The 25,543-nt window shown below is 42.3% G+C and overlaps 1 protein-coding gene across 2 annotated transcripts in view; it reads left to right on the forward strand.

Annotated features, from left to right (window-relative positions):
* Window positions 1–25,543, forward strand: part of dab1a (DAB adaptor protein 1a) — a 381,277-nt gene that overhangs the window by 212,789 nt on the left and 142,945 nt on the right. For both annotated transcript variants that reach the window (XM_074668250.1, XM_074668251.1), the window contains one exon: window positions 183–241. The gene's annotated coding sequence lies outside the window, so the exon portion shown is untranslated. The remainder of the gene's footprint in view (window positions 1–182; window positions 242–25,543) is intronic.

Genomic DNA, 25,543 nt, shown 5'->3' on the forward strand with positions numbered 1-25,543 from the left:
AGGAAGATGAGATCATTACTGCCTGAATTACACACACACTCATACACACAAACACACACACACACACACGCACACACACACGCCTGCTGCGAGGAGGGGAGCAGAGATTGGTATTCTAATGGATCTCTAATGGGCTACCTGACAAGTGCTTTTTCTTAATGCCCCCCTCCTCCCTCCTGCAGGTGCTTTACTGGCTTTGAGGAGCAGCAGTGATATGGAAACCAGGTGTGGTCACGTCCAGGTAAGTGCTCCTCATCCTATGAGAAATGTAGCTGAGTTCACTCTGAGATGTCTAGCCTCTGTACATGTCTGTATGTGTGCTGCTGGATGTCCCTGGAATGGGTTACGAGTTAGATACAGTCTGAGGGGAAGTCGAGGAAACTAACGCTAACATGTACAGCGTGGAAACAAGGTCAGACAAAACTAAGGACCGGTTTCAAGGAATCCAGGAGGAATTAGCTCACCTGGGCTCCAGAATCCAGTGACAGGCCAGGTGGTGGTGCTGAGGGATGGGGACAGGCCAAGCGTTGTTGTCAAAGTTTAAATGGTTCATTAAAAACTGAGTCTTAACAAAAATAACCCAAGCTTTTTCACACCAGGAGTTCAAAGAAGTGTGTGTGTCTTGTCTGTGGAGTCTTGGTGTTCCAGCCCATCCAGCACATCCCCTCTCCTCACAGCTGAAGCCGCTTCTCTGGCCTATAATTCACTGGCAAACTTTGTGGGACTGACAGAGTTTAAAACACTTCAGAAAAAAAAAAAAAAAACCTTAAACAAATTAAAATTTTACAAAACATTTTTTTACAATTTAAAAAGCTGAATTTAATCAGAAAAACACTATTACAAAGGACAAAACAAATTTGCTGAGAGTTTTGACAGAAAGAGAATGTACTAAATGCTGGACGTGTCCTGGAAGTGATGATTCTTGAGGGTTTATAAAAAATTTATGGTGAGTGCATAATGTTTTGTCAGTTCTGTGGAACCCACTTTAGCCAAAACGGCGGTTTTGCTTTTCATGTGGATGGCTCTGGAATCAGACAAAATGGTATGACAAGTCTGTAAAAGTGTTTCAAGCTTTGTAGTTTTGGTTTGAACTTCCAAAGCCAGCGTATAACAGTGAGGTCTTACAGTGAAGTGAGCTCCAGCTCCAGGAGTGATGCATTCAACTTAAGACAACCCAGTGCCTCTTCCACACCACTGAGCCCATCACTATTTTTCTGATATGAAAATAGGCAGAACAGTGTTTCTTTTATCGAAGAAAAAAACAAGAATGTGAAAAAGGGGAAAAAAAAGGAGAAGTTATTTAATTATCTATCATCTCTGACAAACTTCAGAGCTAACCTTTGGATGAAGACGGTCTGGAGGCCTCACGGCGTCCTGCTGGAGCTTCGTGTGCTCTACTCTCTGATGTGGATTCAGTCACATTTTATTGAAACAAATCACCTTTGCATGAACCGCCACCTCTCACTGATGACTCAAAGTGTGACAGTGTCATAAAGGTCAGCCCTCTGTGGGCGGAGTCTGAGAGTGTCAACAGAGATTGGCTGAGCAAGGCAGTGCTCACAGCAAACAGGGCAGACAGACACACTATAGAGAGCAGTCACAATCAATCAAACAATCTGAGCGAGACACACACACACACACACACACACACACACACACACACACACACACACACACACACACACACACACACACACACACACACAGGAAACAGCAGGCTCTCTCTGCTCTCTGAGTGATGCTTTGCTACAGCTGCTGTTTGTCACACTCAAACATTTCTGCGTGCGTCAGCTCATCCACCTGCTTGCAGGTCTGATCTGTATGTGTGGGAGTGGCAGAGTGTGTGTGTGTAGCTTGGAGCTGCCTCTCTGCCCCACAGACGCCCAACAGTCGCCCCACAGACACCCCACAGACACACTGTGATGCTCTTACATTCCTGCTTTTTTATTTTTCTATTTATACCCACTGAGATGAGCAACAAGCCGCAGGCAGCCCTCACTTCTGTCTTCCTCTCTCTTTCTCTTACACAGACACACACACACACATGCTGAGAGGTGAGGTGAAGGTGGAGGTTGCAGGTTTCCAGCAGCAGTGTGTCAGAGCGTATGGAGCAGTGTAATGCAGTTAGCTGTGCTGTAAAGCCTGAAGAAGCAAACAGAGGAGCTGGGCTCCGGCTGTGTCCTTGCTTTCTTCTGCACGGCGCTGCAGGGACACTAAATGATTGTGCTCTGGATGATCATTTCTCCTTCTCTGAGCTGGAGCCCTGCAGAGGGCTGACCAACTGGCACAGACTGAACACTGGGAAGATTCTGAGGATGGTTCAGATCTGAGTCTTCTTCCCATTGTGGTGCAGCATCAGAATCCAACATGCTCCACATCACGGCTGATCTCCAGTCTGCTCAGATGTGTACCAGGCATACCTTTTGAACCGCTGTGACCTTAACTCAGGGAAAGAGGCCAGGAACCAGAGAGGCCTTCAAACCATGGCATCTTTAAAATAAAAACAGGTGGAGAGGATCCATGTCTGTTACGTTAGCTGGTCCCCGGTCAGCTGGTTCCTTTCTCCAGCCGTCATGAACACACATCCCAATCTTTTTCATTTCTTCATCTAACACTCAGAAAACTTTTCCATGACTCCATTAAGTCAGTCCACTCTCCTCCTGAACCCCTGCCAGAGACACTGAGAGCCTCTTCTGGTGTGAAGAGGATCTGAAGCTTTAATTAACTCAGTCATCAAAGAAACAATTAACAGTGAGCCATTAACCTGCCTGTTTATGTGACCTTAACAAAAGGTTATCTGATTACACACACACACACACACACACACACACACACACACACACACACACACACACACACACACACACACACACACACACACACACACACACACACACACACACACACAGAGCTGCAGGAGCTGTGTAAGTGAGCCAGTTAAAAATGAATGAAGATGACATGCAGAAGAAACAGCGCACTTTGCATTATTCACTGGATTGAGAATACTGGGAAAGTGTGTCAGCTTGACTTATTCCACCTCCTCTGCCCTCCCTACTCCCTCCACCCTCCCCCTCCCCCTCCCTCCTGCCTCTCACTGAGCTCAGACTCTGAGCAGGTCTGTATCAGATCCCCTGGGTCCAGGGGAGCAGAGGCTGTGTTTCCATTACATCTAGAATTGTGCGAAACCTAAATATCATGTTAAAAAATTGAAATGGAAAAACCAACATTTCAAAAAACACTCTCAAATTCATAAAAAGGTTTGATGCTCTCATCAGGTGGTTTTTCAGAAGTTTCCTTACTGAAGTTTATTTCAAAACACACACACCTCCCTCACCTCCTTGTGCGTGTCCACATCATAGTTTGTGTTAGAAAATTTTTTTTCACCTTGTTTCCTGGTGTTATGATGATGTGAGTGGACAAAGACGACTCAGTTTCCAAAGTGATACTGAGATTTATTGATTACAAGTCGAACAATGTGCAACAGATCTGTGGTTCTCAATACCTCTCCTTCAGGTCCCTAGGTACAAAGAACAAACTAATCTTTCCCTTGAACCAATATAAAATATGATGGCCCCGCCTAGTTTAGACATATCATTTCCTAGTCTGAGACGTCTTCTGGTATGCGTCACATATCCGCCTCTCTGCTCGTCCACGCTGTTATTCTTCTTACAGGACACAGCAACATCGATATGTCTTCTGCAAAGGAAATGTTTTTTTTGACAGACACTTGCAGAGCATGCACTCATGACCTTTGTAAAGATAAACCTTTAAGTTCCTCTATTCTGTGTCTGTGTTTCTTGAAACCACAGTTGAACTTCTTGATTTTCATCTACATCTGCAACCCACGCTCACTTATGTTAAAACTGAAAGCACATCATTTATCTGAAAAACACACACACACACACACGATTTCTTCTCTGTCACAGCTCTGAGCTAAATTCCTCATATTAAGACTTTTAACTCTTTTTATTTCTGGGTGATCCGTAGTCTCTCAGGAGCTTAAACCCATCTATAAAGAAACTTGTTAATTCATGACCCCACATGAGCACATTTTAATAATATTTAAGCAAAGCACATATACACAAGCTAAATATTCAAACATTTTCAATGAAGCTGATGAGGATGATGAAGCCTCACGGATGACAGGAAAAACGTCTTCACAAACTCTGAACAGTCCAGTTACTTTGGTTTGGAGCATTCAGAATAACTCTGACCTGGATTATGAGAATTTACATGGACACAGTTTTATATTAAAGTGCATTTTTTTTGACTGAGAGCCTGTTTTGATTTTTTGTTCTTTTTTCCTAGGATATTTGAAAGTTATTGAAACTTCAATAAGTACAGTGAAAAAGTACATTAGACATAAAAGTTTATTGCATTTGAAAGGGTGTGTTGAATTATAATGATATATTATGTATATCGGTTGTAAACTTGGTCTCAAATTAATATTGTCAATAAAATCACAATCAAAATTTTGATATTGGCCTTGGCCTACACTTAACCCAAACCCTAACCCTACTAAAAAAAAAGTGGGATAGCCAGCTCATGTGCTATGGTCCTAAAGATGGTGGCAGCAACAAGTCTGTGCATTGTTAGTGTTTTAATTTTCAAAAAATGTTTTAATTGAACTGAAAATTGAGCTTTTTTTTCTTAAAGTTATGATATCATGGTATGTTTAGGAAGCCATAGTTGAATGTTAACACAAAAACAACATAAATATATACATATTACATAAATCAATACATAAATCATAATAATCACCATGTATGACGATTACACTGGTACACTGATACCCATTTTATTTTCTTTAAACTGAAATCAGAAAGGATGCTTTGGGCAAAGCCGGAGCAAGCCCGGAGAAAACCCTTGAGCCAGTGAGATGTTTGAGGAATTCAAGATGTAAACATCCTCTGTTTGGAGGGGGGCTGCCAATGGCAGCCAACATGTTTTTAGACGTAGCTGTCCTTCTTGAGAAGGCCCTGCAGATGGACTTGAAGATCATGCAGCAAGCGCTAGACCTTTATGGTGTCATGCTGGTCTTGCAAAAGGTGACAATGTAGTCTTCAAACTTTTTTTTCTCCATTTGTAGAAGAACCGCTCCTATGGCTCCTCTTTTCAGCTTCTTGTCCAGGTCCTTAAAATTGGCTTTTCGATTTTGCTGAAATTTTCTGGAGTTCTGCATCGTCAACTTCAGCCCAAATCTTTTCAAACAAATGCTGGAGCATGGTCTCTGTTTTTTCTGAGGTGTGGGTCACCTTTGCGTCTTTGAGATCTTTAAGATCTTTGCTAGGCGCTGCCCAAGTAGCTGCCTGTTGCAGCAGCTCTCTCTTCTTTGTCCGTTTCTTGTAATTTTTTTCTTTTTTTCATTATCTTTGTATTTGGAGTGGATCATCACTTTGTATGGTTCATTGTTGGTCATGGACACCAAACTTTTGTGGCTTCAGTGATATTTTCACTACTTTTCTCCTGTGTTTGTCTGGAGATCCTACATGTAACCATGGCTGCATTGTTTACATGTGAAATTAGCTGTTAGCAGCCTGTAGCATGTCAATGCTAACTAGTGTAGGGCTTGATGATTTCCCTCAAGGTGAGGAGGAGGAGGTGAGGACGACGTGCTGGTTCTCGGGTGTGAGCTGGAAGGTGAGGACGTGGACCTGTCCTTCCATCCATCATTGTTGGGAAAGTGGGATCTATCTCCGGTGGGATGGACGAGCTAGCCGTGCTAGCCTAGCAGCAGAGGTGCTGCCGGAGGGCAGAGTGGCATCATGCTGTTCACAGACGTGGCTGACGGAGCTGACATCAGACGCTGGCGCCACATTGGAGGAGCTTCACCTGCTGTGAGCAGACAGGATCCAGGAGACAGAGACTGAACAGACTGCTGGGGAGGCTCAGTCCTGGACCCTGTGGAGGTGGAGACTGGCTGGGCTGGAGAGTGGTGGACGGGCTGTCGTCATCTACTTTCTTGTGGATGTTTTTGCACTTTCTATACACTTTCTTACTTTTGTTGTCTAAAACATGGCGCTGGAGGGCATACACAGCACAACAGGGGCTGCATGTAGTGCCAAACGACGGCACCTGCCATTCGTAGATAGTTGGCTCTTTCTCCCTCTGCATGTCTCTCCAAATGAACCTCAGAACTGGTGTGTCAGTGGGCTGCAGGCGGATCTGATGGAACATTGCCTTTATGTCCCTGCTCACAGCAACTGAGTGCTGATGGAACCTCAGCAAGACACCAAGTAGAGAAGCTCCTAATGGTGGTCCAGGCAACAGGAGCTCGTTCAGTCTGTGCCCTTGATATTGGAAAGAAAAGTCAAAGACTACTCTGTCCTTATGGTTGTGGAGGACCATGCGATGTGGTATAAACCATGACTCTGAAGACTGTTCTGCTTCTCCTGGTGAGACCTTTGATACATAGCCTGCTTCCTCCAGCTTCCTGATGTTAGCACAGTAGGACTTAGCTTGTTTGGTGTTTTTCATGAGCTTGCGTTCTGTGCTGCAAAGCCTGGGGAGTACTGCTTCTGCAGGAGCATGGAGAACGATGTCGGTGGTGCGCCGAAGGAGAGGAGTATCCATAACTAAAGATGAGAAAGCACTTACATTTCCTCAAGAACGCACACAATATGGAGAAAACACAGAAAGTCCACACAGCTTCATCCAGTCTGATCTGCTGCTTGTCCACACTGCTTGTAGGTGTGGCTGAACATGTTCTGACATGTTAAGTCTCCATATACGCCTCTTACCAGTCGAGGGTGCAGTTGAACCCTCAACTGTAGGGCTTTCCCAGAGTTACCACATCGTGATCACTGAAACCCACAGGGACTGATGTGGCCTTAGAAAAGCAGTCAGTGTCACTCAGGTAGATATGATCCATACAAGATGATGTTTTAGTGCCATATTTGCTAGTGCTTAACCGGGCTGGTTGTGTTACGATTTGTTTTAAACAGGGTGCATCAATAATGGTCACTACATGATTTTTTGAACTGCAATTGTGTGCACACCAGTCAATATTGAAATCACCTGTAAAAACCACCTCCATATTTAACCCCCCACTTCATCTAGCATTTCACCTATGACTTGTAAATAGTTCCAGTTGGAGCCAGGAGGTCTTTGGCAACAGCCACTAATACTGGTTTGATATGAGGTAAATTTTGTTGAAGCCATAATGCCTCAATTTCATTGTACATGATATTCTCCCTAACTTTGACAGGGATATGGTTCTGAACATAAAAGGCAACACCATCCCCATACACGGTCCTATCCCTTCTAAATAGATTGTACCCCTCCTCTATACACACAGTATCGTCCTCAAAAGACTCATCTAAATGGGTTTCATAAATAGCAAATACATTTATACTGTTTGATAACAAAAAATCAGAGATTTCATGCACTTTGTTTCTTAAACTACAAATATTCAAATGGGTAAAGTTTAAACTTCACTTAGGATGCATGGAAGCAATTGACATGATGGATAAAAATTGATTTCTGAAACAGATGTTACCCACATATGTTCTTCGTTTATATAAAACATAAATTTGAATGACTTGAAAGTTCTTTTCCTCTTCTTTATTGACACTTGTGGGTGATTCGTTTATCATATCTTAGAAAAGCAATACCCCCTCTTTGTCTTGCAGCCTTTATCTTGGGAATCAGCTCCTTTCTCCTCTGCCGGACTGAGTCAGGATAGTCTTAATTCATGTAGTCGTTTGACCCTTTTGGCTTCTTCGTGTTACTCAGCTCTCTGTCCTTGTCTTGGCTCTTTAGGAGTTTCACCAGTAGTGGTCGAGGTTTAGCTGAACGTCAACTGTCGCCTTTAACATTTTACCCATGCACTAAACTCTGTCTATTCCAATGGTGTGGGGATCCAGGCTAAGCTTGTCCTTGAAGAGAGTCAGCACTTTCTCCTCCAAGTCTGAGCCATTTTCCCTCTCAGTCTCAGGGATACCATCAATTAGCACATTTTTTCATCTGGTTTGGCCATCAAGAAAGTCTGTTTTTGCATCTATTGCAATCATTGAGTAAGCTAGCTTGTGTATGTCAGACTCTTTTGATTTACAATTTGATGATAGGTTGGTGGTAGCAGCTTTTAAGTCATCCACCTCCGTATGTGTAAAATGGAGGCTGGTTTAAAGTTCCCGTAGCTCTCTCAGAGGAGAATCCATTCTTAGGTTAGTGGTATCCAAGAAAGTGTGCACAAAAGTTTTAAAGTTGTTCTCTTGGTGCTGCAACAGGTTTTGACAAAAAGCCTTTGTTGTTCAAGAAGTTCACACACCTGTGAAATGTAACGTCCATTGTCTTTGTCCTTACAACCAGCCATCTTGGCAGCCTGAAAGAGCCTTTGGTGGTAGGCCTCAAACTTCTCTGAGAAAAAGAGAGAGAGTGGCTTAAAGTCACAATTCTCCATAAGTGTTTTTAGATTTCACTTAAAACCACTAGAGAGATTTTAGACGTGTAAAAAAAATAGGATTGTTGGGATTTTAAGCAGATTCATCCACCCTTGTAACACAGCACCGCCTGCGCTGCTACTCCTGTGTAGAGAAAATATGACAGAAAATGTGACCCAGGAAACAAGCTGGGCCAATTTGAATATGAAAATGCAAAAAAAAAAAAAAAAAAAAAAAAATCAAATCTTTTCTGAAGAAAATAATGATGGACAAAAGTATTGGAGCAAGTGTGCAAACATGATTGACATAACATGGGATCAACTTTTTTTTTGTTTTAACACTCATAAGTTCTGGACCAAAAAAATGGACTCAGTGTACAAAGGCCCTTACACACGTTGAGTAGGAGGGGGCTCTGCTTGCACCACGTGACAAAGTCACCCACTACAGCTCTGTACTCTGCCTCCTCCCCCTTACTGATGCATCCAACCACAGCTGAGATGGCAGGAAACTTCTGGGGGTGGCAGGACTCAGTGTTGTAGTTAATGTCTATGGTGCAGAAGGTGAAGAGGAAGGGAGTGTGGCTCCTGTGGGACCCCAGTGTTGCTGACCACACTGTCCAACCTGCAGTGTGTAGGGCGTACATCCTGTGGTCTTCCAGTCAGGTAGTCTACAATCCATGAGATGAGGGGAGCAACAGCCTGTATTGTGGCCATCTTCTCCCCCTACTGGAACAGTCAGAAAACATGACCCTCACAGCGCTGTCAGGCCTGTCCAGGTGATCACAGGCAGGGTCAGCAGGAGGGTGATGGCATCCTCCACTCCCACTCGTGGCTGGTAGGGAAATTGGAGCTAAACAGGGAGAATGTAGGGTGTCTCCCAGGGCTCAGGAACCCTTTAGAGACACAGACTCATGCTGAAGGAGTGATGAGTACTCTACAGATCTGCTATTTATAATATGACATGAACAGGATAGCATGAATATGAAGCTAATCAACCAGACAGCTCAGAGATATCTTTGACTTATTTTAAACTAGCTAGCTGATTCGCTATTTATGGCTACACAAATCTCTGACCAAAGTTTAACGACCAAAACACGCAAGCACACCTTTTTCGTAATGTTTTTTCCTCTTTCTCTTTCTTCTCTCTGCCCCTGGAGGATCAGTTCTTTTTTTGTGACGTTGTTTTGTCTTTAATCACCTGCACTTTGAATACACAAAATAGTGGGATCTGGTCTGGTGTCCCTGTAAAAGATGTGTTCATGGGGGCGCTAGAGAGTCACGAATGGAGTAGGTCGCACTTTCGAGAGCTCCTGCAGAACTGCCAATTACTCCATAATTTAACTACGTTTTAACGGTGATAACTCTCACTGTGTGTCACAAAAGCTCGGCGAAATTGGTGTGGATGGCATCGAATCTTCGAAAATACAAGTACGACGGCTCGTCTAGCTTCAGCACGAGGCCCAACACATCTTCGTCAAAGAGTTCAAACAGCCCGGATAAGGCCACACCCGTACCTACGGAAAAAACCATCATGGATATCGCGTCGGTCAAAGCTGACATCCTCTCATCATTGAGAAAAGATATATCCTGTGCCATAAGAGAAGAGCTATAGAATGCCTTGGCTGAGGATTTCGACTCCCTGACGAAGGAAATGAAGGCTGTGAAAACCGAGATAGCTAACAACACAGCCGCGATACGCACGGAGATTGAACAGGTGAAGGCCAATGTAAAGACTATGGAAGAGGGGCTGTCAACATGGTCTGACGAAGTTGTGTCAGTACAAGCAAACGTGCAAGACCTCAATAAACAAGTGAAAGAGCTGCAAGAAAAGTGCGAGGATTTGGAGGGCAGGATGCGAAGAGGGAACATACGGATCACAGGAGTACCGGAACATCCAGGATCGTGCTCTCCTGCAGCTATTTCCAAACTTATCCAGGAGGTGCTACAGACGCAGAATAGAATAGAATAGAATAGAAAATACTTTATTTATCCCCGAGGGGAAATTCAGGAGTCACCGCAGCATTTAAGAAAACAAAAGTAAGAAAGAGTATAGAGAGTACAAAAAAAGTCCATAAGAAATTAGATGACGACATCCCGTCCACCACTCGTCCACCACTCTCCAGCCCAGCCAGTCTCCACCTCCACAGGGTCCAGGACTGAGCCTCCCCAGCAGTCTGTTCAGTCTCTGTCTCCTGGATCCTGTCTGCTCACAGCAGGCGAAGCTCCTCCAATGTGGCGCCGGCGTCCGATGTCAGCTCCGTCAGGCACGTCCGTGAACAGCACGATGCCGCTGGGTTAGCACAGCTAGCTCGTCCATCCCCTGGGGCTAGATCCCACGTTCCCAACAACAATGGATAGAAGGACAGGTCCACGTCGTCACCTCCCAGCTCACATCCGAGAACCAGAAAGAGGTACGTGTGGAACGCTCCCATCACAGCCTGATGCAAAGAAGACCCGGAGACATACAACGCGCAATAATCGCAAAACTACACAATGAGGGAGACGCTATGGACATTCTGAGGAAAGCCCGTGACCGTGCAGGACAACTCAAATACAAAGGGAATCCGATTGCCATATATCCGGACTACACAGCAAAAGTCGCCAGAGCCAGAGTGGCTTTCACGGAGGTCAGGAGGATGCTTCAGGGGAGGCAGGGAATCCGTTATGAACTTTTTGTCCAGCTAAACTCCGCATCACCCACAACAATGTGGAAAAGGAGTTCACCGATGCCACCAGAGCTCTGGATTATGTGAAGAAAAATGTAATCCCTGACAATGAAACTGAGCATTGAGTGGAGCTGGCAAATGTGTAAACTCCCAGCGCTTACGTACGCGAGTATATCACACAGACATCGCTGTTAGAGGTGATGACAGTCATGTTAGGTTACTAGTGGGAAAGAGGATACGTGAGGGAATTTTTTTATTTTATTTTATTTCTTTTTGTTCAGATGTTGTACAGAATCAGATATGATTAAGCATTATTTCTGTGTTTATATGGGGTAATCAAGAGGTAGTTTTACTTTATAGGTCACGTTCCATCTCCTATTATTATAATGACCACATTTTGTTTTCCATTATTGTCATTTTGAGACTGATAGGTTACTATTCTATAATGCATACATCTTTAAAGTACTTTTATTTTTTATTTATTTATTTTATTTTTTTTGTTCTTGTTTTTGTTTATTGATACATATCCTTAAAAAGTGAATTCATACCTCTAATAACAATATTTCTATACAATACAGTCCCACGTTCACATTAAGATGTCGTTATATCCATGAATGACATGATGAGGTTCTGCAGGAGCCTGTGTGGCTTGCCATAACTGTTATTTCTGTTTGGCTCTTTACCCAAACAAAGGTGAGCAACTACAACTTGCCCACACAGCTGCCTGTTTCGACCAGCAGCCAGGGACCATGTCACAAAAGACTGATCAGACTTTAATGTTGATTGAGTTTACTGTACTTTTCATGTTCTGTTCTGCTATATCTGTTCAGATCCCACTGTTCCCTAGGGATCCTAAAAGTAATAATAATACAGCTGTATATTTATCTTTAAAGCACCTTGAGTATAAGACTTCTACTATGTGTTTGCACCTTTTACATAGATATAATGCTTTCAAACTCTTAACTTTTCTTCTTAATTTTAGTTATTTCTATTCACATACTCCCACTTCTACTCCATATACTTTCACAATACATACATTACCTTCCACTTATCCTGGTAAATCTGTTCACTCACACTCCTACCACAAACCCGCACGTGCACTAAATCTCATATTCCACTTCCATCTTATTATCTGAGTCATGGGACTACTTAAGGTTGTAAGTTATAATGTCAAAGGCCTCCATAGCCCTATAAAGAGGCAGAAAATCCTTAATCAGTTAAGGAAAATCAACTGTCAGATTGCATTTTTACAGGAGACCCACCTACCTGATACAGAGCATGACAAACTAAAAAAGTCATGGGCTGACAAAGTGTTTTACTCATCACACCAGTCAGGCAGAAAGAGGGGGGTCTCTATTCTAGTACATAGACAGGTAAATTTTTTAGCAAATCTAGTACATAAAGACCCAGAGGGACGATTTATTTTAGTGAATGGTTCCATTGATGGAATACAAGTTTCCCTCATGAACATCTGTGCTCCAAATGAGGACAGACCAGGGTTCATTAGTAAAATATTCACTATAATAATACAACACGCCACGGGTATCCTTCTGTTAGGAGGGGACTTCAACTGTGTTATGTCTCAGTTTATAGATAGACAGCCTCCCTCAAGGGCCTCTACACCAAGAATGAACAAAAGATTAAAACATTTATCCATTGAGTAAGGATTGGTAGATATCTGGAGAAATAAATATCCCAAAGGTAGAGACTTTACATTTTATTCCCATAGACATTCGTCCTATTCAAGAATTGACCTCTTCTTTACCCCCAAATCAGAGATACACAGGATAGAAGATATAAAGATTTTACCAATAACTCTGTCCAACCATGCACCGCTCGAATATGGGATTTGGGTTACAGGCCTACAACTAAACAGTGGAGATTAAATGCTTCACTTCTAAATGATGAAGATTTCCTCACATTTATAAAAACTGAATTAAAGAATTATTTAGATTTGAATGTCTCACCTGAAATATCACCCCTCACCCTATGGGACTGTTTAAAGGCATATATTAGAGGTTGCATTATTTTTGCGAGTGCAAAAAAGGAGAGAAGGGAAGCAAAACAGATGCATTTAGAGGATAAAATTAAAAAAACTGGAACAACAACTTATGAGAACACCTACCTCCTGTTTACTTGATACTCTTAAGCAAGCTTGCAGGGACTTAGACACATTACTTACAGAAAAGATTGAGGGGAGCTTAAGGTTTGTCAATCAAAAATATTATGAGAATGGTAACCGGGCAAGTAGACTATTAGCATTAGGACTCAAAAAACAACAGTCATCCAATATTGTACACAAGTTAAAGTATAATGATTCAACATTTACAAGACCAGACGAAATTTCCCAGGAATTTGCAGAATTTTACAAATCCTTATACAGAAACACAGATACCTGCACTAACGATGAGGAACTGGCACAATTGAAAGATATCAACTTATCGGTGCTGTCAGAGTCTATGGCAAAAGAGCTAGATGAACCGATCCGAGAATCAGAAATACAACAAGTAATTTCCACCCTGAAAAATAGTAAAAGTCCTGGCCCGGATGGCAACATCAACGAATTTTATAAAACATTCAAAGAGATGATATCACCTCTACTATTAAATGCCTACCATTATGCGCTACAGTCTGGAACAATGGCTCCTTCTTGGAAGAAGGCGACCATAGTTGTCATTCGTAAGGAAGGTAAGGATCCAACTAAAAGCGAATCATACCGTCCTATATCATTGCTAAATACAGACCTACGTATACTAACTGCTATTCTAGCCAGACGCCTCAATAGAGTCATAACCAAAATAATCCATCCGGATCAGACCGGGTTCATTACAGGTAGGTCTTATGGAGACAATATCAGAAGATTGTTAAACCTTTTAACCCACTCAAAAATACAGAAGGAGGAAGCTATGATATTATCACTTGATGCACAAAAAGCATTCGACCGAGTGTCCTGGAAATACCTATTTCAAACATTAAAACATTTTCAATTTGGTCCAAATTTTATTAAATGGATTCAAACGCTCTACTCCAACCCACAGGCAGCTGTTAAAGTCAATGGGTTTTTGTCCCATCGTTTTGTCCTTGAGTGTGGATGCAGACAGGGTTGTTCCCTATCACCTCTACTGTTCAACATCTGTATTGAACCACTAGCCCAACTTATTAGAGACATAAACACCATAAAGGGACTGACAATAAATGGAGAACATCATAAATTATCACTGTACGTGGATGACATTGTTTTGTACCTAACTGAACCCGCATCTACAATCCCTCACCTGAAAGACCTTATTCCTACATTTGGGCTTCTTTCAGGCTGTAAAGTTAATGTAGACAAAACCATAGCTATGGATATAAATGGTAATATCTCACAGTCAGTCAAACTTCAGAGCGGATTTAAATGGACAAAAGATGGTATTAAATATCTTGGCATCCAAACCACAAACATTAAAAAACCTGTTTATTGCAAGTGACAAGCCTATAATCCAGAATATCAGTAGGGATCTAGACCGATGGTCAACTCTTCCGTTATCTTTATTAGGTCGCATAGAAAGTGTACGTATGAACATACTTCCCAAGCTCCTCTACCTATTTCAAATGTTGCCTGTTGATATTCCTAAATCCACATTTGATAAATTAGATAGACTCTTCTCAAAGTTCATTTGGCAAGGACGACGGCCAAGAGTTAGACTGAAAACTTTACAACTCCTTAAATCTCATGGAGGCCTCAAACTCCCTAATCTTAGACATTATTTCTGGGCTGCACAATTAAGACCTTTGATTATGTGGATCCAGGATCTCTCAGATACACGCTGGCTAAACATAGAAAAAAGTTCCTGTGCTACTCCCCTACAGGCCTTGCCTTTCATGGACGTCCCACCCGGAGACATTCAGATGAGTGAATGGACTAGAGTCACGCTAAGCATTTGGAGGAAAATAAAAGTATCATTCGGATTACCCAGAACAATCTCAGCATTGACTAGCATTGGGTTCATGAAAGATTTTGCTCCCTCCCAAATGGATGTAGGTTTCAGGAAGTGGTCAGAACATGGACTAAGTAAGCTATACCAACTTCACAGAAGTAGAAACATAAAGTCATTTGAACAGTTAAAAGACGAATTCACACCCCCTAACACTGATTTCTTTAGATACTTACAATTGAGGACATTTTTAACTAAGCATAAAGAATGGAATAGAGTCTTAGAGCCCACTCCAATCGGGGATTTTCTGTTAAAACTACAGACTGGAAACGAGTGTAATAAGATAATAGGTCGTTTTTATTATATATTTTCAGGTATGACTTTGAATAATACATTTCATATAAAGAGAAGATGGGAAACTGAAATGAGTGTAGACATAACAGTAGACAAATGGGAGGAAATATGCACTGAAGCCCACCTTGTAACCAATTCCAATTCCTGGAGAGAGTTTAAATGGAAGGTGATAATGAGATTCTTTCGGACGCCAGTTTTAGTGGCTAAAATGGGCCCGGCATACTCTAACCAGGGTTCGTACAGGTCCTTGAAATCCTTGAAAATGCTTATTTTTTCATGTTGTGTTTTCAAGGTTTGAAAAGTACTTGATTTTCTATTCGAGTGCTTGAGAATGCTTGAATTTATAATCGTATATAACTATTCAGCCTCCTAATTCAACAGATCGATCAAATAGAGAGAAATAAAATGAAATTGTGGCGGGAAAAAAACGTTCCATCTGATGGGCTCGCGGGTGTAACATAACTGGTCTGTTTATATGTGCGTTGTGACGTCTCCCCCATGAGGATTGTTCCTTAAACAGCATGCCGGGAGGCATGACCGTTGGCTGGAGAAAGAAAAATACAAATTTTGGATTAAACGTAGCGCAAATCCCCGTGCAGCATACTGCAATGTATGTAAAAAGGAGATTGCAGTGGAAGCTATGGGCGAGTCGGCACTTGCCAGCCCCATGAAAGGTACCCTGTTAGCCCTACACCTTAATTAGCCAATTAGCCTGCTACCTGTTGAAGCTAACCAACTTTTTATGCTACATGTGAGGCATGAGTGATGAAGGAAGTGTCCCATTTAACTTAAAGGTAGTGTTGCCTGCGGGTGTTTGTCGGGGCAGGTTATAAGGTCGGGCGGTGACAAGTTTTGTCTACAAATACTGGGTCGTGCCTGGCCTGAGCACACGGCCGCGGCGGAGTGGGAGGCTTGCCCTGTACATACGAAGGAACGAAACAGCGTTTCTCATTGAGACCCGGCACAGACGAACAACGGTCATGTGATAACCTGCCCCGAGCATCAAACCATAAAGGTTAGATGGCTCATTCGTGCTAAAGCCGCGCTACCGGCTTGGTTTATTATAAAGCGTCTGAAATGTGGCTATCCAACTCATTGTTTGAGAATAATAAAAACCATAGAATTCGATACAAAAAGTAGGGCTGGGTTAAAAAAAATCGATTGTCAAAATTAAAAACGATCCTCATTTTCAAAATTTGACATAGATTCATAAAGTCCACGGATCGATCTTTTAATCAGATTTGTTCAGATTAATTCTGAGGGTCTGAACTGGAGATATGACTTCACTGTTTGTCTTCAGACTGAGCCACTGAGCTGTCAGCTGCTTCATTAACATACACGGTGTTGGGAAGGGTGGGTTTAATTTGTTCTCCCAGTCTGCCCTGTTTGTGGACCATCTACTGTGGAGGGATGTTGTTTTCACAAAGGAGGGAGCTGCATTAAAAAAATTGTTGTAATATAATAAATTTAATATAAATCCTCATAATGCTCCTTATACTCTTAGTTTCAAAGATAATGATATCAGTTTTGTCAGCAAGTGATGAGAATCAGTTCTTTGAGAAGTAGTAAAAAGACAAGAATCAGGAAAAAAATGCTGTTTTTTTTGTAAATGCGAGTCCTCTCTGTGAAGTTGTGAACAAATGTGCTGTTAAACACAAAACAATGAAATTTCCGTTTTGTGTGCGCATCAATTTCTTAACATTATGAAATTAACAACTGCTCACAGTACTTGAAAAGTTTGAAAATTGACCTTGAAGTTCCTTGAAAAGTACTTGAATTTGACCATGAAAAATCTGTATGAACCCTGTCTAACACATGCTGGAGAAATTGTGGTGCACAAATTGGTAACCATTACCATATATTCTGGGCATGTACAAAATTAAAAACATTCTGGGAGGAGGTTTTTGAAGCCCTTGAACTGATATTTCATCAGAAGTTTACAAAAGATCCAACTGTAGCATTACTAGGCTTAATACCAATAGGCATTGAGACTAGAGCTAAAAAATATCTTTTACAAATACTTCTCACAGCAGCTCTCAAATGCATTACATGCAAATGGTTAAAACCTGACCCACCGACATACAGAATGTGGATTGAGAAAGTTTTGGAAATTTATCACATGGAACTTATAACACATACTCTAAGATTACAGAAAGAAAAATTCAGGGAAAGATGGAACTCTGCTATTTCTGTACTGCTTCTTAACTGAAGCTACTACATACATACCCACATACACTCACTCACACTCACTACCCTCTCTCTCATACCCACACACAATCACACACACACACCCACACAAGCTCATACTTATTCCCTCTCTGATGCCTACTTCCCTTTATCATTGTCTATCTGAGTCAATATAATTTCTAATCCTTCTCTTCTTCCTTATCCTAGAATTGAGTTGAGTTATATCTGTCTTGCTGGGTTCTTTTTATAATTTATCATTATTATTTTCATTTTTATCTATTTATCTATTTTTTTTTATTTATTCTTTTTCTTGTGCTTATAAAAGTTGTGAACATATAGTTACAGCTGTAAACAAAAAAGAAAAATCCAAAAACTGCTATTGTTGTATGCATTGTTGAATTGAAATAAAAAACAAGTTCTACAAAAAAAAAAAAAAAAAAAAAAAAAAAAAAAAGATGTGTTCATCAGCTGATTGGGGCTTACCTCATATTATCCTGAATCATTCAGACTTAGAGGAACATCAGAGTGAGTCGAATCAATCTTCAATTTGCTCCAATCAGAGTGGATCAGTGGGACGGAGAATGTCTCTGTTAAATATAAGACTGAGCTATGTTTATCTGAGATCAATTGCTTTTTTCTCTGCCTGCATAGATTGCTGTGATTTCCTCCTTCTGTTGATTCTGGCCTGCCTAAAGTTTGTGTTTGCGTCTAAAGCCTGATAGCTGACCCAGTGAAACTGGTTCTGACTGTCAGCAGGGCTCACTAAGAGGATAGCCTTTTCTTCCCCTCTGTACCCAGACTAAACCCTGTGTGTGTGTGTGTGTGTGTGTGTGTGTGTGTGTGTGTGTGTGTGTGTGTGTGTGTGTGTGTGTGTGTGTGTGTGTGTGTGTGTGTGTGTGTGTGTGTGTGTGTGTGTGTGTGCTTGTGTTTGTGAGTGAGTGTGTGTGTGTCTGTCTGTCTGTGTGTGTGCCCTGATGTCTGCATATGCTCAAGGCGTCTTAATGAAATATGATGAAACCTGATGGATCCTCCCGGAGGCTGTAGCCTCAAAGTTACACATCCTGATGAAAGCATAAACATGTGTGACATTTCAGCAGAGCACGTTCTTATATTTAACCTCCCATGGGGTTAAACACACACACACACACACACACACTCCCCCTCTTCTCCGTGTTAACCAAACACAGTGAAGACAACCTGTCACAGATGTGAGCTGTGATCATCCTTACATGTCTTTCTGTTTCTCTGTGTGCACATTAAAACCAACATGAGCGTCCTGTCAGCACATCATGGCTCCTCTAGCTGTGCCAACACACACACACTTCACTTTCAGTATACTTCCTCTTTCATAAGCCATCTCTTTACTCTCTCTCACATATGACGGTGCTTGGTATCCTGATACATTTGACTTATTGAAGAGGGCTGAGCTTTGATAGCTGCGCTTTGCTCTGATTTCCTGTTCATCCCCAAAGCTCATTCTCCCTCACACATTAACACTCTTAGGCCCATGCGTGTGCAGTGTTGTGATCAGGGATGGAGATGCTAGGTGAGATGGGTCACTGTGTTCTAGTTAGTGATTCTAGGTCACAGCTAATTTCATCCAAGTTCTTTATATTCACCTCTAGACACATCGACGCCTTCAGAGAAGACTGTATCATTCACAGGTTCAGCTGAGGTGTCGTTAGCTCGTCATGTGACCACGCAGAGCATTATATTTATATAGGACAGGGGGGAGATCTGGGCATGCACACACACACACACACTCACACACCACACACACACACACACACACACACACACACACACACACACTCACACTCACACACAAACAAACAGAGCTTCTTTAGAAATGTGTCTTGATGGAAGGTTACACTCAGTGGGGTGCTGATGTTGGGGATTGATACAGTATCCATGGCAGACACAGTCTGAATCATGTGTCATAATGTTGGTAGTCAATGCTCATTACTACACCTGTCCACAAAGGAGCTTCTTAAGGATTAGCTGCTGCAGTGTTCTCCATCTTCCTGCTGCTGCCGTGATGGAAAACAACACCTCTGCTGTGACCAGATACAGCGTACACACCAAGCCAAAACAAGAACACAGGTTTAACAGCATTTATTTACATTTTATTTACAGCCTGGTTCAAAAACAGCTTGGGTCTGGACCAATAGCTCTTCTATTAGCAGACACTGTACAGGGGAGATTTTTTTCTAACTCTGGTTTGGAAGTTTAGAATCATCTCATTGTCACACAGCTCATCTCATGTGACTTTCGGGTGCCCTGTTGCTGTTAAACAGGAAGCTCAAAGGTCCCGTCATAACCAATATGGCTGCGTCCGCAGGTTGGCTGCATTTCATGGTACCAGGAACAGACGGGTGAGGTCGTGGAGACTAGGCCCATGCTTTATACAGACTATGGTTTAAACTCTCAGACAGCTCAGATGACAGGACAAAGCACTGTGAGACTGAGCTCACACCTTGGAGCTAAGCATAGGTGCAGCCACATCACAAAGAGTGACAGAGATCTGTTTGGAGAGAAACAGAGCTGATCAAACTGACCCTAACCCTGCAGGTAAACTGTGGAGGACCAGGGAAGTCCTCGGGTTGGTGTCCTGTCAGCACACTTCACCTCTGATCATGTGTCTGCCCCTCACAGGGAAAAATAGGTTCACTCACACATTTGAGCGAGCGGAGTGTGTATCACCCAGGACTGACTGAGCTCTGCAGATGGAGCTCAGTAGTGAACAATAGTCAGCCTCTAGCTCAGGATTGCCATGTTTCTGAGAGTGACCTCCTGTCTGTCTGCATCTCTTTATCAGTTTCCCATCATTTCCTTCATCTTACAGGCTTTAATCCTCTGTTGCGTCAACCTCATGTGTGTGCAGCCTTCAGAGTCCACATCAGCTTGTTAATAAAGGTTTCAGCTTTGAATCATGGCCACTATTCATGCAGCTCTCAGCTTTCAGAGAGTTCTGCATCTGAGCCCAGCCGCTTTGCATTCAGGCAATAAGAGAGCTGCTTTTAACAGGTTCGACTTCTTTCTGCAGATAATACCACTACATCTCCATGTTCCCTGCCTCTCCCTGCTCCTCTCTTTGTTTCTTCTTGTGTGTGTTTGAAGAATTAATCCTGTGAAATATTGTTTAGTGTGAATGCTCAGAGGGAGCTGACCTTCACGTTCACACAGAGATCACATCCATCAAGAAGTTCCCATGAACTACCCTACAGAGCTGCCTCTGTGTGTGTGTGTGTGTGTGTGTGTGTGTGTGTGTGTGTGTGTGTGTGTGTGTGTGTGTGTGTGTGTGTGTGTGTGTGTGTGTGTGTGTGTGTGTGTGAGTAAGGGGTGTTTCTGCTGTGTGAGAGAGGAAAAAAAGGAAAGCATGGAAGTATCTGCTGGCTGCCCACAGGAGCATCCAGGAAGATACGGCAGAGAGGGCAGCAGAGATATTGAAGTGTGGGAGTTGGACAGACAGCAGGGCTGCATTCAGATAGAGGCAGTAAACTCCAGCTACACTTAGACAGAAAACAGAGCAGAGAGGGTGAATAAGGAGGAGAGGGAGGAGCTTCAGGAATAAGGGTTTTCAGAGGGTTTAAATATGTGGAGGCTTCAGCCAGATTCCCTGGAAGTCAGTGGGGACATTAATCTATGAGAAAGAGAAGTTCTCTGTTCTCTAGTGAGCACCTGTCATCACTTCCTGTTTCCTGCTATTCCTGTTTCAAGAGCTTTTTGACCACAGGAACTGGGGTCTGCATTTAGTTCTAGGGTAATGATAGCACTTCTTAAAGGTCCAGGAACTTTGGGGGGAGGGGCCTGTAAGCTGAACATCTCTGACTGGGGGAGCTGAGCTCCAGCAGTGATGGATTTGGTTTAGTACCTCCTAAACAATGGTCTTCTTTGAGCCTGATAGTGTGAATTTGTCTTTGTCAGCTCCTGGTGTTCCTGTCTAAAGAGTGACCCCGCAAACTGGAGACCTTTAGCTGAACGTGTCAGTGGATATCCAGTTTACAGCAGCTGTTCAAACACAGAAGACGCCACTAGTTTAGCCCAAACCTGATAGTCCAGATGCAGATAGACTAAGGATGTTTCTGCTGACTGTCTCTTTATCGGCATCAGGTTCAGTCTGCTGAAGAAACCAGGGTTCGGATTCTGGTCTGGCTTCAAGGGTACAGCATGATCTTTGTTCAGAAGCTGTAGTTCTCCTCGCAGCAGTCTGCTTGTTTTAATAACCTCCTGGGCTCAGACTATGCTGCTGTAATCTAATCTGGAAAGACTCACGTTCTGTGCTGACTTCCTGTTGACCCATGGAACACAGGCCTGTTCCTCTCGGAAATACCTCTGAGTGTATTTTTGCACGATTCTTTACTACAGCTCTGACTAACATGCCTCTCTACCTTACTGAAGCCCTCCCTCCAATTGTGTCTACAAAATGTGAAAGCCTTTATCCCTGCTTGACTCTGGGAGATGAGGATGAGGAGGAAGAGGAGGGAAAGAGGAGGTTTAGTCTGTCAGACTGCTGAGCATCTCTTAGTCTTTGCAGGGATCAGAGAAATCATGTCCATGCTGAGGCTCCAAACCTCCGATGGCAGCACACATCTGCAGACAAGGATGATCTGAGGAGGAAGAAGGAGGGAGAAAGTATGGATTAGAGGGGGCTAACTGCACAAGGTCAGGGTTTAAAGCATCAAACTGAAAAAGCAAAACAGATCTATCATTCAGTGCAGTCGGCAGGGCTGGGTCTTACCCATCCTACCGACTCTGAGAGCTGTCACACATGACTCTGCTCACTGCTCAAACCAACATGTTACCTCTGATGATAGATGATCTGTTACAGCATTGATGTGTGTAAAGTGTGTGGAAAATGGATGTGCACTCATATCCAGTTTATCAATCTGAAGATGGGCATAAGATATGCTCACATCCCTCACCAGCTCTGAGTTCATATATGCAAGTTACACGTCAGTGGGGAGTGCGGTGCAGCGAGGAAACTCTGTCTATGGAGGAGAATTATTAGATCATATGAGTGCAGAGCATTTTTAGACAGACTAACATAGGTTTACAGAGTAATATTCAGATAGTTAAAAAAAACATGACATTAAGAATGTATTTGACATTTCTTTTGTCTTCTGCCCATAGGCGCAAATCCCGGGGGGGACGCAGGGGTCATGTCCCCCCCTTCCATAAAGTCCCCCCTCCCCAACAATTCAGTCGTTATTAAATTTTTTTTTAATAGTAATGTTTTTTTTTAATGGTGCAATACATGTCATGCTACTCAAAAAACACTGTTTGACAAACTTTAACTACTGAAAGATTACACACACACCCCTCCCGTCGTGACCCTCGCAGTGGTTTTATCCAATCTCTTTCTGCTGCCGTGCACACGCACACAAATACAAACATACAGACAGAGCGGAGGGTCACAATTGAGTAAGTTGCCTTCATTGAAAGACTTAACAATTATAACTTTAATTGTTCAACAAACACACAGAGAAAATGAAAAGTAAATGTCAACTCCTTTGTCTGAAGTCTGACAGTATGCTTTACATAAACACAAGACGCTGGTTAAGCTTTCCATCCGATGTGGTGCGCACACACAGACACATACTACAGAGCGCCAAGGATCGCGATTAAGTGTATTAAAAAACTGAACAATTTACAAGTTAATTATTCCACTGTTTGCTGGCAAACAGCCTCTCCTTTGTGATGCAAAAGGCTGTGACAGATAAGACAGACAGGTGACATGCTGACATCCTTATCCTCTCATTTATGACACAAATAATAAACTATTTAAGATGCCTCTGGTGAGATATTGTCCAGATTTATGAATTCATTGATGTAGGCCAATATTTATTCAAGTCGTATGTTCTATTCTAGATTTATTGATTGAAAAATAGAGTAGGTATGACTTTGACTTGGATGTTGATCAGATCCAGTTTCTAATTTCATTCTGACTGTTAATGAACACCCCTTATTGTCATCCAATTAAAATCAACACAAATGTCATTAGTTTAGATATAAAATACTGAATATTGAGTTCATAGTGTTGTGGACGTGTCGCTTCCACATTCATGCCAAAACATCTGTCATGAACTAAAGGAAAATTAAATCTAGGATGAATATCCATATTTGGGACTACTCACTGTTTAATATCACAATATAAAAAAAACACAGCAAAAAAGCATTTATTTTTATGCCCCCCCCAGGAATTAATCTCTGAAATTTTACTGTTTTTTGTCCCCCCACAACAATGAAAAGGGATTTTTGCCCTTGCTTCTGCCAACCACTGCTTATGAAAGAGCAGTGTAAGCTGTCAGCTGATTTCCCTGAATAACAAACAAGTGTTTCCTTCAGTGGTTTACTTTGAAAAATAGAGAGGCCATCGTCAGTGATTGATACACTCCCATGTCCATAAAAAAGTCTCTGAAGGGAAAACTAGGAGGATGCAGGATCAAACGTTCAGCGTGTTTTTTTTTAAGGAATGGATTATATGATTTACCATGAAGATTATTTTTCACTGCCAGCCTTGATCTGTTCAGAGAAGTCTATGCTTTTTCCCATAACGCTTCTCTGTATGTCATAAAATCTGTGGGTCCAGCCAACTGACCCTTGAATACATAGGGGAGTGTTTAAATTTTGATTGTTTTCAGCCACATTTATCAACACGTGATCAGGCGTACGCCATAGTTGGCTCTGGTTTGCACTTTTCATGAATTACAAGTGAATTTTGCTGTAAGATCGTTTCTACACCCAGATCTGGGCCAGTTCCCATGCAAGAGTGATGAGGGTCAGTGTGTCCATGAAAATGAGACAGCTGTCCTTAGGAAAATTTACAGATTATCACACGAATGCCTGCTCAAATGACGCTGAACAATGAATGAACACTCACATACACACACACACACACACACACACACACACACACACACACACACACACACACACACACACACACACACACACACACACACACACACAGACGCTCATGGACGGAGTCATGCACACCAGCAGTCATTACAGTCATTCAGCAGACTATGGATCTGGGAACCTTGCAGTCTGGCTGATTGTGGTATATAGTGTTGAGTTACCAGTCGGTGGACTGCTGTCCTGACTCTTGTTGTTACACTGGGCTGGCTGCTGGCATGTTAGAGAGCAACAGGTGATCCTGTTTGGGTCAGAGGAGCTAAAGGTTAGGAAGAGTTAAACAGAGCGATACACAGCCTGGCCACTGCTGAAAACTGACATTTTATTGAGTCTGACTTACTTTTTGAAAAAATCTGTCATATTATATTTGATATGAGCCACATTGACCTGACCAGTCCAGAAAAATGTCAAGTTTCAAGTTATTTAAAGACAAGAATGAGGTATGCCTGTAACAAGTAAAAAAAAAATCTGACAATGAAATGGGGGAAAAAAATGCTTGTCACGTGTCTTGAAATTAGAATGTCCCCATACAAGTCACTTTTCTCTAATCTCATTGGCTGACTTTTTTTGCACTTGTTAAAAGCAATTCAGAGCTTGTTTTTGTCTTTGAATAACTTAAAGTTACACATGTTTATGAACTGGTCAGGTCAATGTGGCTCATATTAAGTCTGAAAAAGACATTTTCACTGAAAATAAAACAAAAACACTTGATTTGATTTCAGGTGTCTGCTGTGTTCTCACAGCTGGGTGATATGAGAACTCAGCAGTATTGTCCCATATGGGATTGGTTAAATTAAGCCCTGTTTCCAACAAGAGGTTTAGTTCGATTTGTCTCGGCATGGCACGCATTTTACAGTCTTTCCACTGACTGATCCTGGGACAGATCCCCAAATAGCTGAGACGAGCTGTCCCACTTTTTTGGGACCATTCCATAGGGGTGCCAGACTAAACCGATTCAATCTCAGAAGGTGGAGCAACAACACTGCAGACTGTTGACTGGTAGAAAGAGTCTTCACTTACCATGTGACAGCGGCTGTATTTCTCCTGGCAGCACGCAATCTTGTCTAAAACAAAGCTTGATTGCACTTTGTATCAAGGAGCTACATGCCAATCACAGAGAA

This window comes from Halichoeres trimaculatus, unplaced genomic scaffold (genome assembly GCF_033239565.1).
Source record: "Halichoeres trimaculatus isolate MK-OKI-2021-1 unplaced genomic scaffold, fHalTri1.1 fHalTri1_scaffold_4, whole genome shotgun sequence".
Lineage (NCBI taxonomy): Eukaryota > Metazoa > Chordata > Actinopteri > Labriformes > Labridae > Halichoeres > Halichoeres trimaculatus.